Consider the following 14756-nt stretch of genomic DNA (forward strand, 5'->3'; position numbering starts at 1 on the left):
TCTTGTGTATTTTCAATACTGACAAATCTTCATTATACATCAACATTTTGTAAATAAGTTATGTGATACACCTTCATAACACTATTGTAGGTTATTGAAGGTTAAAAAACACTTCATAGGAAGCACATGGTGAGTTAAAATGTTCTGAATTAAATATTCTGAATCCCTTTGGTCTTCACATCAAAATTTTGAGGAAAAAAAAAAAGCTTGATTGGACATTTGTGAATGAAATACACATAACTATTTAGTGTTAGAGAAACAGATCAATATTTGTTGTGATTTAATATTGGGCACAAAGGTATCTAGGATCTCAGGGATATTAAATGCATTTACTACACTCTTAGAAGGTTTATTTAGTGATCGTAGTGAAAACATCATATTCCATCAACAATTGCTAGTGTTTCTGTTCCTCTGGAATAAGCTCTAATACCATATGTTCTGAGTATTTCTTATTCAAAATCGTGATACGACTATTGCAGAAACTTCCCTATGCCTAGTTATCCTTTCAAAATGAACCTGTTTTTTTAATCTAAACTACTTATCCATCTTCTCATAATCTTCTATTTTAAAGACCCAAATTTCCAAGGTCACCATTTTCATTTGGCCTATGCTTTATCGCAGGACCATTTTAAGTGTCTAACACAGTACCTGGCAAATAGTAGGCACTCAGGAATGAATGAATGAATGTCATTCTAACTAATATCTTTCAAGTCTATTTACATTCATTTGCACCAATAAAAATCTCATTATTGTCATTACTTCATCTTTATAAACTTCTATTATTTTATTAAAGAGCTGTTTAATTTCACCCAATTTTAATTCTATCACCTTATGTCTAGAAGACTGACATTTTTATGCAGACACAGAATATTCACTTTCCTCAACACTGATGCTTATACGTGATAATCTAGCCAGCCTCAAACACAGAGCTGGGATGAGTTGTAATGCTTTACAACATGTCTTCTTGTTATCATCATTCTTTCTCTCCTTCCATATCCCACATAAAAATAATTAAATGTCTAAAAAAGTACAAAATAAATGCTAGGGGCACCTGGGTGGCTAAGTTGGTTAAATGTCCAACCTCAGCTCAGATCATGATCTCACAGTTCATGGGTTTAGCACACTGGGCTTTGTGCTGACAGCCCAGAGCCTGCAGCCTGCTTTGGATTCTGTGTCTGCCTCTCTCTCTGCCCCTTCCCCACTTGTGCTCTGTCTGTCTCTCTGTCTCTGTCTCTGTCTCTGTCTCAAAAATAAATAAACATTAAAAAAAATTTTAAATAAATAAATTCTAAAGAGAATAATTTATTAAATGGTTCTTAGCAAACTCAGAGAAGACAGATTTGTCCCAGAAAGTTTATTGGACTAAGCAGAAAGTTTGATTCATGAACAGAATAAATGAAGCTTTCATTTTAATGTCATGATAACATGGTTGTATTTTACTAGAAATTAAACATATTTGCCAATCATTACATTGCACAATTACGTAGATAGGACTAGAATGCCAGAAATGTAAGAGTCAGTATTATTGCTGGAGTGATAGATACATACAGAAGAGTGTGATTGTTATTTATGTATGAAAGAATTCAAGAGTAACAAATCAGAAGAGTCCTTTACACATTTGAGTCCAGCCCTAAAAAGAAGGAAAAATGTTCTCAATGAATCAGAAAGGAAGGACAAAGAAACAAAGCAGGAATTTATATGAGGAGAAAAATGGCCTGTTAGACAAGCAATAAAACAACCAATTACGACTGTGAAGAGATGGACATGAGATAATATGAGAAGAAAAAAGCTGTAAGAACAGAAACAAATGAATGGTAGAAAAAACGGCAAAGCATAACTGACAGCATTTTTAAAGTAACTTCGCTTTTTTAAAAACTACTTAAAGCTACCTATTTATAAATACACACATTGTCATTGGAAGGAAAATATGAGAGGAATGTTGATCACTTAACTAAATAATAAGCAGGTGGAGTCTGTATACATTTAAAGATGATAGTGGAATATCCCTAAGCAATGATTAACAGCTACTTGTCTTGTATATATCATTTATTTAAATATTGAAATGAAGTATTTGGGGAAAGTAGACATTATGAAAAAATAGGTATGATTTTTCCACTAGTGTTGGGTGGGAAAAATGCTATAAAGCATTTGTTTTCCTACACATAATCTCCAAGATAACATTTCATGTAGTACCTCTCATTGGTGGGTGCAAGGAAAGAAGGGAAATACGTCATTGGTCAGAAAAGAGAATATGATGATCCAATTATTTTGTTTTAATCTTAATCGCTTTGGTGCTATAAAAAGTCCTCAGACGCTAAAAGAACAGAGAATCAAACTTTTTAAAAAACTTTCCAGATGATAGATGAACTTAAAACCTATGTTATGAACCAAATCAGGTTTTAGAAGTAGATGAACAAATAGATTTCACAGAATGCTGGATCCTTGGAATGACCACCAGAGAGGCAACAGGCATGGTTTCAGTGGCCCTGAAATAGGAGGCCCTCTCCCCTTTCCACTGGAAAGGTCGTAGATGCTATGCATTTGGATCTGGTGCATTCCAATAACAACAAAAACAATTGAAAAGAAGGGTAATGTAGAATAAATTCCATAGTTCTGGTTCTTACACATCGTGAGGAATCATCACACAGCAATAATCGCACAGTCTCACCTATTCTGAAATGTCATCTTCCTTCCTTTCCTGTCTCACTCCCTTGGTCTAAGTCAGTGCAATGTGCTGTGTCATATATACTCCCATATAGGCAGTCATCACCTTCCATTGGTATCTTGCATTTAAAAAAATGAATCACTCTTTCATTTCCTCTGGCACCAGAAAGTTTCCTCTCTTCAGTCCCCTCTTGTCCACCCTGCAGTCATTGTCTGAAACTTCCTCTTTCTCTCTGCCTGTGTCTGTCTCTCTCATACACACATACCAACAATATTCATTAATACCCTCTAGCCCAGGATCCCCTTTCTCAATTTCAGTCTGAGCTTCGCTAGAATGAGCATTAGGAATAGAAGAATTTATACTGGGCTTCAACCCCAGTGAACTGTGTGTTTTTTATTCTCCAAGTTCAAGTTCTGTTTCTTGCTAAAATTATACATCATTCAAGGGAGTCATAATTCTAAAAATATTTAGCATGGTCTTTTCCAGGCATTTCTGGAAAAAAAATAGTATAACATACAGAAGAAAATAAAAGCAGTTTGTAAGTAATGCATTTTTCCCCCACAGAGACAAGGATAGTGAAATAGTAAAGAACAGTGCTGTATAATCAAAATGTAGGCTTTCGATAAACTACAGAGATGAGGGGAAAGTCTAATATATATTTTAGGAGTGCCTGAGTGGCTCAGTCAGTTCAGCATCGACTCCTGAGCTCAGCTTAGGTCATGATCCCACTATTTGTGAGACTGAGCTCAGTGTCAGGCTCTGCACTGATAGCAGGGAGTATTTTTGGATTTCTCTCTCTCCCTTTGTCTGCCTCTCCCTCACTCTTGCATGTGTGAGCTCTCTTTCTCTGTCTCTGTCGCTCTCTCAAAAATAAATAAATAAAATAAATTAAATGCGTCTATTTTATAGCAAGAAATATACCTAAAAATTAATTAAGTTTAAAGTTTTAACCTTGATTCTAATAAGTACATAAACTGATAAACTGCTGTTGCAAGTGACTTTCCAGTGTTTGTTCCTTAACATGTGGAAAATAGATAGCCATAGAAACCTCAAAAGGAGCTTTCTCTTGCTTTAGGGTCAAGAGTCTAAGGAATAAACTAAATTTTTGTAAATTTTCTCTTATGTGGCAGATCAGTAGGGAGAAAAACGCTGATAGAAATTAAGGACACTAGAGGGGAAAGCCAAAGATTTCTGACAACATGCAGCCTGAGTTAATTCAGATCCATCCTGATGTTAGAAATTCATAGAAATGCTAAATAAATTATAACTCCCCAAATTTAATACATACTTCACTTTAGAAAGAAACAACAAAAGGAAATCTAGGGGCACCTGGGTGGCTCAGTCAGTTAAGCATCTGACTTTGGCTCAGGTTATGATCTCATGGTTCGTGAGTTCGAGCCCCACGTTGGGCTCTGTGCTGACAGTTCGGAGACTTAAGTCTGTTTCAGATTCTGTCTCTGTCTCTCTACCCCTCCCCTACTCTCTCTCTGTCTCTCTCTCAAATATAAAAAATACAACATAAAAAAAAGTTTTTAATCTAAAAATACAGAGAGAGGTTAAAAAAGAATGGCACACTCTAGAGCTGGCATCTTGGTAGCTCAATGAATTTGGAACATAAATATAGTTCCTAATGTCTAGGGGCTGGGATTTTAAACACCAGGCAAGGAGAGATGACATCCCAGCCATCACCTTGAACCTACAAGAGGAGAAGTCTCTGACTGAAAGTACGTAAAAACATGAGACTCTGGAACAATTGTCTTCATCAGTGAACACTCATGCCTTCCAGTTCAGGAACATTCCGAGAAGCCTTGTTTCTTTTTATGCCCTCATTGTGCAAAATGTCTCTCATAAGATGCTAAAATCACAAGCCTATGGATTGAAGTCCAAATTTATACCATTCATATGGTAGAAGACTTTCCAAGCTGAGACGTTAATGGAGGGAGTACTAGTCCTGGCTATTGAAACCTCTAGAGCATCTAGGAAGATGCAGAAAATTAGTCTTTAGATACAATATAAATAATCAAGTAGGAGTGAGGATAGGTAGTCCTTAACACGACCCTGAGATTATTGAAAAATCTAAAAGTGAATATAAAATGAAAGTGTTTAAATTATTAAAATGTTAAAAGAATGAATTGAAAAGATTGATGGAAGAGGAACTAAAGACTATGGAAATTTGTAAAAGAGACAGATAAAATTTCTAAAACTGAAAAATATAGTAATTAAAATTAAAAATTGAATGGGAGGACCAAACAACATATTAGTAGCAGATGAAAAGAGTATTAGTTAATTGAAAGAGTTGAAAACATTTCCCAGAATGCGACCAACATGGTAAAATATAAAAGGCACTTAAGAGACAGAGAATGCAGATTGTGAAAATGTAAGTCTGTGAGGAGTTCCAGAAGTTGAAAAGAGTGAGAATGAGGAGGAGTAGTGGTCAAGAGATACTGAAAATTCTCCAGTATTGGTGAAAGATAGGAGTTCACAAATTAAGGAAAATAATCATGATAAAATAAGTCCACACATGGAAAGATCCGTGTTAAACTTATAGAGACCAAATAGAAAAAGAAAACAAAATCTTAAAATAATCTAGAGAGCAAATGCAGATTATCTCCAAAGTAATAAGATTTGTCAGTTAGCATATATCCCATTGAAGTCACGATAGCAATCAAAAAAGAAAGGACTAATATCCTCATGGTGCTGATATAATATTCTGGTCAACTCAAAATCCTATACCTTGCTAAACCTCATTTAGAGGGGAGGACAACATAATGGCATCTTCAGAGAAAAACTGAGGGTTTACCAATCATAGACCTTCACCGAGCTGCTATAAAACACACTTCAAAAGGAATGCCAATAAAATCAAGGAAATTGGGGATTAAAGAGAAAAGTGAACAGAAAAAGTAAATGTACACAATCTAAGCATTATGAAAATCATAATGATGATAATTACTAAATGTATGGAATTGTTTTAAAAAGCATAACGAAAACATGAGAATAATAACATGATAATGGGGCAGATGGTCAGGGTTAGAAGTTTTTTAAAGCCTTAAAATTTTGGGAGGACAGTAAAAAATTGGTTAGATTTAATCTTTTTTAAAGTATATGTATTAAACATTGAGGATAATTATAGAAAAATAAAAATAGTAGTAGTAATCAGAGTTCTCCAGAGAAACAGAAGCAGTAGGATGTAGATAGCTGGATGGATGGATGGATGGATGGACGGAAAGAAAGAAAGAAAGAAAGAAAGAAAGAAAGAAAGAAAGAAAGAAAGAAAGAAATTTGTCTTAAGGAGAGGGACTGTCAAGTCTGAATTCTTCAAGACAAGCCAGCAGGATGGGGACTCAGAGAAGAGTTGATGTCGTCTCAAGTCCAGAGATAGTCTGGAGGCAGAATTCTTTATTTTTGAGGGATGCCAGTCTTTTCTTTTAAGACAATTAACTGATTAGATGAGGTTTACCTACCTTTTATAGAGAGTATTCTGCCTTACTCAAAGTCTACTGATTTAAATGTTAATTACATCTAAGAGAGACTTTCACAGCAAGGTGTAGACTGACCCAAAAACTGGATACCGTAGCCTAGCCAAATTGACACATAAATTTAACCATAACAAACAGCTATACTTTCCAAATAAATGAAGAGAAAAAAAATGTGGAGAGCGAAATTTTCAATCAATTCTATAAAAGGCAAAAAAAAAAAAAAAAAAAAAGAAAACAAGCAAAAATAAATGGTAAATATAAAGCACAAAATGTGATAGAATTAAATCAAGATACATATAGGCCAGGGTAATTATTACTAACTACCTCAAGAAATAACCCCTGAAAATTCAGTTGCTTACATCGCAATCTAAATTGATTTCTCATATCATACTCAATGTGTTTCAGAACACCCTACTCCATCTTGTAGCTACACCATACTACATAGCCTCCAAGGTTGTTCTGGCAGGGAGAGAGACAAAAGAGACATGCCTACTCTTCCCTCCCTTGGCCTGGACGATATCTGCTCTATTGATCGGGAATAGTCACATGCCTCAATCGAACTATAAGAGAGGCTAGGAAAAATGGGCACATAGAATTTTTGATGAGCATTAAATGTCTCAGTTTCAAGTTATCTTCATAATAAATATAGGTTAAAATTACTAGTTTTATGACAATATTATATTGGATTCAAAGTGTTTAACAAACACAGCTATCTGTATATGACATACACAAAATAACACTAACTCTTAGGGTACGGAAGACTGAAAAAGAAGGGATGCAAAAAATATACACCAGGGTAACTCTAATCATAAGAAAGCTGGTGTACTAATATTAATAAACAATCAAAATAGGCTTTACATTTTAAAAAAGTTATGAGAGATAAAGAAAAATCTCTCAATATAATAAAAGAATCAAGTTAGCAGGAAGATTAAAAAATTTTGAACCCGAAAAGTGAGAATGAATAAAGGCAAAAGTCAGAATGAGGAAATCAACATATCCACAATAATGGTGGGAAGTTTTACCATTTCTCTCTTAAAACTTCATAGGTCAAGCAAGGAGATGTAAGGATGAAGGAGATTTGAAAAGTACAATAAACAAGCTTGATTTAATGGTCTTATAGAACTCTACATCAATTAGATAATTAATTCTATATGCCCCGTTATATAAAGCATACATGAACCTTAAAAAAAAAAAAAAAAAAAAAAAAAAAGACCATGAACTAGATCACAAAACAAGTATAAGCAAATCCTTTTTTTTTTTAATTTTTTAATTTTTGAAGGAGAGAGAGAGACAGAGGGTGAGTGGGGAAGGGGCAGAGAGAGACGGACACACAGAATCTGAAACAGGCTCCAGGCTCAGAGCTGTCCACACAGAGCCCGACGCGGCGCTCGAACTCACGAACCGCGAGATCATGACCTGAGCCGAAGTCGGAGGCTTAACAGACTGAGCCACCCAGGAGCCCCAAGCAAATCCTAGAGCCAGCAGCACCTAGACTGTATTCTCTGATCATGGTGCAATAAAATTAAGAAATTATGCAGAAAGATTGCTCCCCAAAAATGTTTTAAAGAAAAATCACACTTCAAAGTAATTCATGGGTCAAAGAAAAATGGAGTTTGAAATTACAACTATGAAATATTTAATAGCTAAATGGAAATAAAACTTCTACACATCAAAATTTGTGAAGTACAAATAAAGTGTCACTAAAGTGGCAAGTGAAGTTTGAAATGCAGATATTAGGAAAAAACAAGAACTGAAACGAATTATCTAAAGTTTCTGTTCAAGAAATTAAAAATAATATATAAAGGGAAAAAAAGAAAGGCAGAAATTAATGACCTAGAAAAAATATTAGGATTGACAAAATGGAAAGCTGATTCTTGCAGTAAACAGGCAAAACAAGAATAATTAAGCAGAGCTGACACCTATAGACAGGATTAGGAATGAAGACCGGGAAATAACTCTAGAGGTAGTATAGATTTAATAAATATGGATGTACTTGAGTACATGAGCAACATTATTCAAATAAATTTGAGTGTTTGATGAAGTGGACAATAAATCTAAATTTACTAAAAAGAAATAGTAAACCTGAGTAGAAATCTAGTCATTAAATGAGTTGAGTCAGTAGTTAATAGTCTACCTATGACAAAATGATAATGTCTACCAAAATTTCAAGGACTCAATATCCAAAACATTTTAAAGACTAGAAAAACAATGACAGAGTCCCTGGCTTATTTTATGAGGCTGGTATAGTCTTGATGGCAGAACATTGTACAAGAAAAACTAGGGGCACCTGGATGGCTCAGTCAGTTAAGCATCTGACTTTTGCTCAGGTCATGATCTAGTGGTTCATGAATTTGGGCCCGGTGTTGAGATCTGTGCTGACAGCTCAGAAACTGGAGCCTGCTTTGGATTCTGTGTCTCCCTTTCTCTCTGCCCCTCACCTGCTCATTTATTCATTCATTCATTCTTTCTCTCTCTCTCTCTCTCTCTTTCAAAATAAATAATATTTTAAAAGTTTTTAAAAAGGAAAGAAAAACTATAGGTCAATCATAAATAGAGATGTAAAACTTAAAATATTATCAAACCAAATCCAAATATATGTATATATTTAGAGATCTAGACAAATACAATAAAAAGTTAATAGTAGTCAAATATGGTTGATGGGAGTACAGGTATCTATATTAATTTCTGTTCTTATCAATATGCTTAAATTATAAGTGTTTTAACTGAAATGAAAGTAAGAGGAAATTGAAAATCAGTTCTGAGGAATATCTGCCCTGAAAAATATAAGGAAAGTGGTTCTTAAGGCTCCTGGAAATGAAGCAGCCGTCCCCATCCTTCACACCAATAAGAGGCCCTAAATTTCTTTCTTTTAAAATTCATGATGCATGCATATTTTATTTGCTTTTAAATTGAAAAGAGAATCAGGTAATTTCAAGCAACAGTCCCCTGACCTAACTTTTCTCACCTTTAAACTCACACCCCCAGGTACAATCATTGCTAAGTCTTCCAACCATTTCTTCTCCTTAAATATCTCTTGATAATATTATGATCATGCTATCAGGTGACTCATCACTTTAGGTTATGATCTGTTTACTTACTGCCATGATAAATGGCCTGAAGTTCACTTAGATTGTATCACATCACATCTCCTTCCCACATATCTCCCAATGTGCGTACCTTACTGTGTCTAGATCCTTTAGTGTTTTCTTTTTAAACTCAGAAATTTATTTCTTGTTCCATCAATGATGGACCCCCCACTCTGTAAAATACAGATCTTTGTGCCCTCATCCTTTCTCTAGTTCTGTTTCTCCCTGTCCTCCATCTAACTTCTACCGTTTTAACTTCCATATCGTCCTGCTAATAACATTTATATTTTGTCTATAACCATAACTTTGATTAATTACAAGCATTTCCTTAAAAGACCCCCTCAGATTGGCGGGCGCTTGGGTAGCTCAGTCATTTAAGCATCTGACTCTTGATTTCGGCTCCAGTAATCTCATGTTTCCTGGATCGAACCCTGCTGTCAGTGCAGAGCCTGCTTGGGATCCTCTCCCACTCTCTCTCTCCCTCCCTTGCTCAAGCTCCCTATCTCTCAAAATAAACAAACAAACAACCTTTAAAAAAAAACAAAGGGGTGCCTAGGTGGCTCAGTCAGCAAAGTGTCTGACTTTGGCTCAGATCATAATCTCACAGCTGTGGTTTCGAGCCCCGCTTTGGGCTCTGTGCTGACAACTTGGAGCCTGGAGCCTGCTTCAGATTCTGTATCTTCTTCTCTCTCTGCCCCTCCCTTGTTTGCACTCTGTCTCTCTCCCTCTAAAAACTACATAAACATTAAAAAAGACCTTCTTGGATTCTTTTCAGTGGGGGAACCCTGGGGGCACTTGATGTCTGGTTGCTGTTTGCTCTGTGCAACCGTGAAGGGGTGAGGGGCACTCCACTCTGCTAAAGGACTTGCAGGGAATTATCTATTCCTATTCTCATGACTGATTCTCATCCTTTACCCTCACCTGTTGTTTCTGAGGCCTGGCCTTCTTCAGATTCTGTGGGCCCCCAACCTGGCTTATACCCTCCTGAGCAAGGTGAGGGTACAGTAACTGCAGTGGATTGAGGGGGAGGAAGTACCTGAAGACCCCTGCTGATGTGGTTAGGGAAGCACATTGGCCCTGCTAAAGTGAAGATTCCTCTGCTGAAGTAACACACTTTCTCTTACGTCCTTTTCTTCATATCATCTTAATTCCTACCATCTTCCCTGCACAGTTACTCCCCTTTTATTTAGTCTCTTGGTACTGTTTCCTGAAAACAGTGTTTTTTTTTTTGCTCAAGATTCAGATTTTAAATTAGGTAATCCAGAGGAGTCTTTTGCTTTCTTCCTATATTTTACTTCCTCATGGGAAAGGTATGTTCAAGGGTCCCCACTAACCCATGGAGTGGTTGGATGAGTCAGAAAAAGGTGTATCACTGGGTGAGATGCACCGGGCACACGGTGTGGTGAGCAGTAAGGTGGCCAGTTTCAGTGCCCCTTTGAGCAAACCTTTGGGTCAGATACAGACTGCACAGCCCCAAGATCCCTGGGCTTTAGAAAATGCTGAGTCTCTCTGCTTGCTCCCTGCTGTGCACAGTGAGGGGCGGGGGGTGGGGGGGGTGGGGCATGCCCTTTCACTGTTTGGTGACTGTGGTGTTTTGTTTTCTTCCTACTTTTTCCAGAAAACGATATCCCCAGAATTAAAATGTAAGCTGATAATAGACCCCTAGTGGACAGAAACATGGATCACCACAATGGACCCCCTGAATATTTCACTCTTTCTCACACAGTGTGCCATGATTTTCATATAGGCAATACCTGATGTACAAGAGCTGATCACTAAATGTAGATAGCCCCCTCCCATCTCCAAACACTAATGCCAGAAATCTAGAATGGCCAGGTGCTTCAGATTTTCACAGTTGACAAGATAGTTATATTGCTACAAGATATAGGAAAGTTGAAGAGGCAGGCAATTTGAAAGGAAAAATAAAATTACTTTCTTTCCCTATTTAGTTTGAGATAGTGTCTGAATATCTGTTTCAATGTAGATGTCATGTGGGATTTTCTTTTTAATGTGTCAGAATTAGGTTCTAGTGGTATACTGGAATTTCTAAATTTCGTTGGAGAAAGTAGATAGCAAGACAGAATTTGGGGATTAGAAGATCTGCTTTCAAATTAAGTGCGTTGTGTAGTCTATTCTGATTCATCCCTTGACTTGACTCATATGGTAAATATAGTCCCTAGAGCCCAAATCTTTTTAACTGATTTCATATTTGATCTCCAACTGCGTGAGATCATTTCTTACTCTTCATTGGCCTAGTTATAATACTTACAAGAGGTGCTCATGAATTATTTATTAAGTGTGTGGTATTAAGCATGTCCACATTTAAATTTTTTACTTCAAATTTTTAAAAACTGTAACCATATATTTAATGTACTTAATGTGTAAATAGCATTATGAAAAACAGCACAAAGGGTAATCAGATAATCAGAATTCTAACCAGTCCTCAAACCAGCAATAATTATATTTTTTCATTTGTCCTACTAATAAAAATAATACTTTTCAACTTTTTCCTGGTTTATTCTTTTCCTTTATTATGTTTTCTTTTCTTTCCTATTATTATTCTTTCCTTTAATATTAATATTCCTAATAATTTCTTCTTACTTATTAGTTTTTGAGTCCTTATAATAGCAAGATTCTTTTGACATGTTGCTATTGGTCTATGAACCATAAAGTTAAACACTGTGAATCTTGCAATAGTATGATTAAACATTAAGGCATTTCTAATGAGTGTTTGTTTAGAAGTATGGTCATATCTTCTCCAGTCTGTCCTATTTAGTATTTGCTTTGTATAATTGGATGAACCAAAATACATAAAGAATACTTGCAAGGTCATTTTTGAGTTTTTATTTCCTACATAAAGGACCATGCAAATATTAGCAGAGTACATATTGAATTCAAAAGGCTCAATAAAATACGGTGTTAGTCAAGTTGTACATTTTAACTCACATAAAACTTGTATTTTATTCTGTCAACCACTGCTTTAGAAGTCAAACAGTAGTTTTGACTTCTTATTAATATCTATAATCATTGGAATTTAAATTTTATAGCAGTGTAATATTAATGAGAACATGGTATAAATCCATAATTGATATGACAATTAAATCTGCCAATAAAACTGGTGAGGATCTTTTTCCTCCATCAGCAGTTCAGCAACTTATCTAAGAAGTAAGTGATTCACACAATAGCAAACATGAAAAAGTCAGTGAGTATCTAAGCCACCTAGAAAAAGTTGAATCTGTACGTCAAAATAGTGTTCATTAAGCCACGCTGATTTTAGTGATTTTCTCTGTATGTGATATGTTCATTTGAGTCAATAATTTGAAAAAACTCTAGTGGAAACAAAGAAGCAAAGTGTGATTTTATGATCTAGCATTAAACATGTTTAAAAATTCAGGGCATAAATTCTAAAAACCAAAGGGTTTACGTCATCAGTCCGAAACATAGCAACTCTTTGGGGTGATGGTATAATGCAACATAGGTGAGAACTAATTTCATTCAAGGTAGCTGTACTCTCAGAACTATTTAGGATTTCAAAATATAAGTGTAATAGTCAAGAGGTGAAATTACCATGCTGGGTTTGACTTCACATTAATTGGAAAAAAAAATCTTATGCCCTCTGAGAATGTTCTCCAACCCCATAGACACTGCTCCATTGCCTTGACTCAAAATCAAGATTCCCCGTAGTTTCTGCTGATCCTGCTTTCAACAGCTCGTGCAGTTCCTGCCTCACTGAAGCAAGCCAGTGCCGCCCATAGGTGCTGGAGCAGTGGCCGTCATGCTGTAATTGGTGAAAACCTATTCTCACTTAGCTCTGTGCTTTAAATCCTCTCTTGATTGTCCTTCTTGGTGTTCTCATCAAGCTGAAACTTGACGGTCGCAAATTCTAAATGTGCACTGTGGAGGATTCCTGTTTCATCCAGGTCTCCTCTGTATGCTCACTTGCTTTCAGTCTTCCACAGAGATTCATCTAATCCCTCATCCCATTTCAGGGCAAAGTGTGCAAGGCCAGGATCGACCGCCTTTCAACAGATTTCTGATTGAGGCCATCTCTCTGGGTTGTTCATGCTCACTTTTTATTTACTATTTTGTTTTAATATCCTGTAGTATTTTTTTAATATAGGTTATATTAAAATACTTTTAAAATCAGCACACAGTGATTTCCTTATTTTAAAATTGTCTATGATATTTTTAATTATTACAAAAGCAGGTCATATCTGTTATAGAAAAGTAGAAAATACAGACAAGAGGGAGAAAATATAAAACTTTTATAATGTTGTTTATCTGTCTATACCTTTTCCTATGCAAGTAGCTTTTCTGGGAATGGGTGATTTTACATAACTGTTTTGTAGCTTAATGTATAATTATATTTAATTAACATCACATGCACATTTTTTCAACATTCTCAAAAATTGTATCTTTCACAATGTATATAGGTTTAGATTCCACCATTCCTTCTGAGAATGATTTTACCATAGTAAAAAATTTCTCCCCAATTTTTAACAGCAGTCTAAGATACCTGAATATAAGTTTCTCCTGATATGTACTTCGTATAAATACATTACAGCTAATCATCAGCATTTACATGTATCCCTGCACATTCTGAACAGTTTTCTTTATTAAAAAGATTTTAAACTTAAAATCATCTAGGTTATGTAATATCTTTGCCCATTATCCCCTTTGGAAATATGCAAGACTTAGCTTCTAAAATAAATTATTGTGTAGAAAGCAATGGAATAATTCACAAACCATGCTGATGAATTTTAAATTACTACTTTCTCTAACAAATAAAAACAAAAGAAATATCCTACATCTGTCTTTAGAGCCAACTCTTTCAATGAATTCAGAGAGAGAGAGAGAGAAAGAGAAAGAAATAAAATTATTTGAGAACCATTTAGAAAAATAATAAAAGTATAACATAGAAGGTAATATAAACAATAGCTTTCAAATTTGCCTTTGAAACAAGCTTAACTTCAGGTCCCATACTCACATCTTCTTCTCCTAATAGAGCCTCTTCTGACAACAAAACATTGTGATATTTCCATGCTCCATTATGGTAAGAATCACTTTCTTTATAAGGGATTTTTTGTTTGTTCTCCACTACAGTTCCAGTAAGCAAGGCAGTCTCTCCATATTTGAATAAACAGAGCTTACTCAGGTGTTTGAGACAGCTAAAAACTTTCTTTTGGTAAATCAATCAGTTCCTTCATCTATTAATCAGTGACATGAGACAACAAAAGGAAATCAAAGGCATCAAAATTGGCAAAGATGAAGTCAAGCTTTCGCTTTTTGCAGATGACATGATATTATACATGGAAAATCCGATAGACTCCACCAAAAGTCTGCTAGAACTGATACATGAATTCAGCAAAGTTGCAGGATACAAAATCAACGTGCAGAAATCAGTTGCATTCTTATACACTAACAATGAAGCAACAGAAAGACAAATGAAGAAACTGATCCCATTCACAATTGCACCAAGAAGCATAAAATACCTAGGAATAAATCTAACCAAAGATGTAAAAGATCTGT

At 35.4% G+C, this 14756-nt stretch overlaps 1 protein-coding gene across 2 annotated transcripts in view; it reads left to right on the plus strand.

The window, feature by feature from the left end:
- Window positions 1–14756, plus strand: part of LAMA2 (laminin subunit alpha 2) — a 613797-nt gene that overhangs the window by 495561 nt on the left and 103480 nt on the right. The window lies entirely within an intron of this gene.

This window comes from Panthera onca, chromosome B2, assembly GCF_046562875.1.
Source record: "Panthera onca isolate mPanOnc1 chromosome B2, mPanOnc1 haplotype 2, whole genome shotgun sequence".
NCBI lineage: Eukaryota > Metazoa > Chordata > Mammalia > Carnivora > Felidae > Panthera > Panthera onca.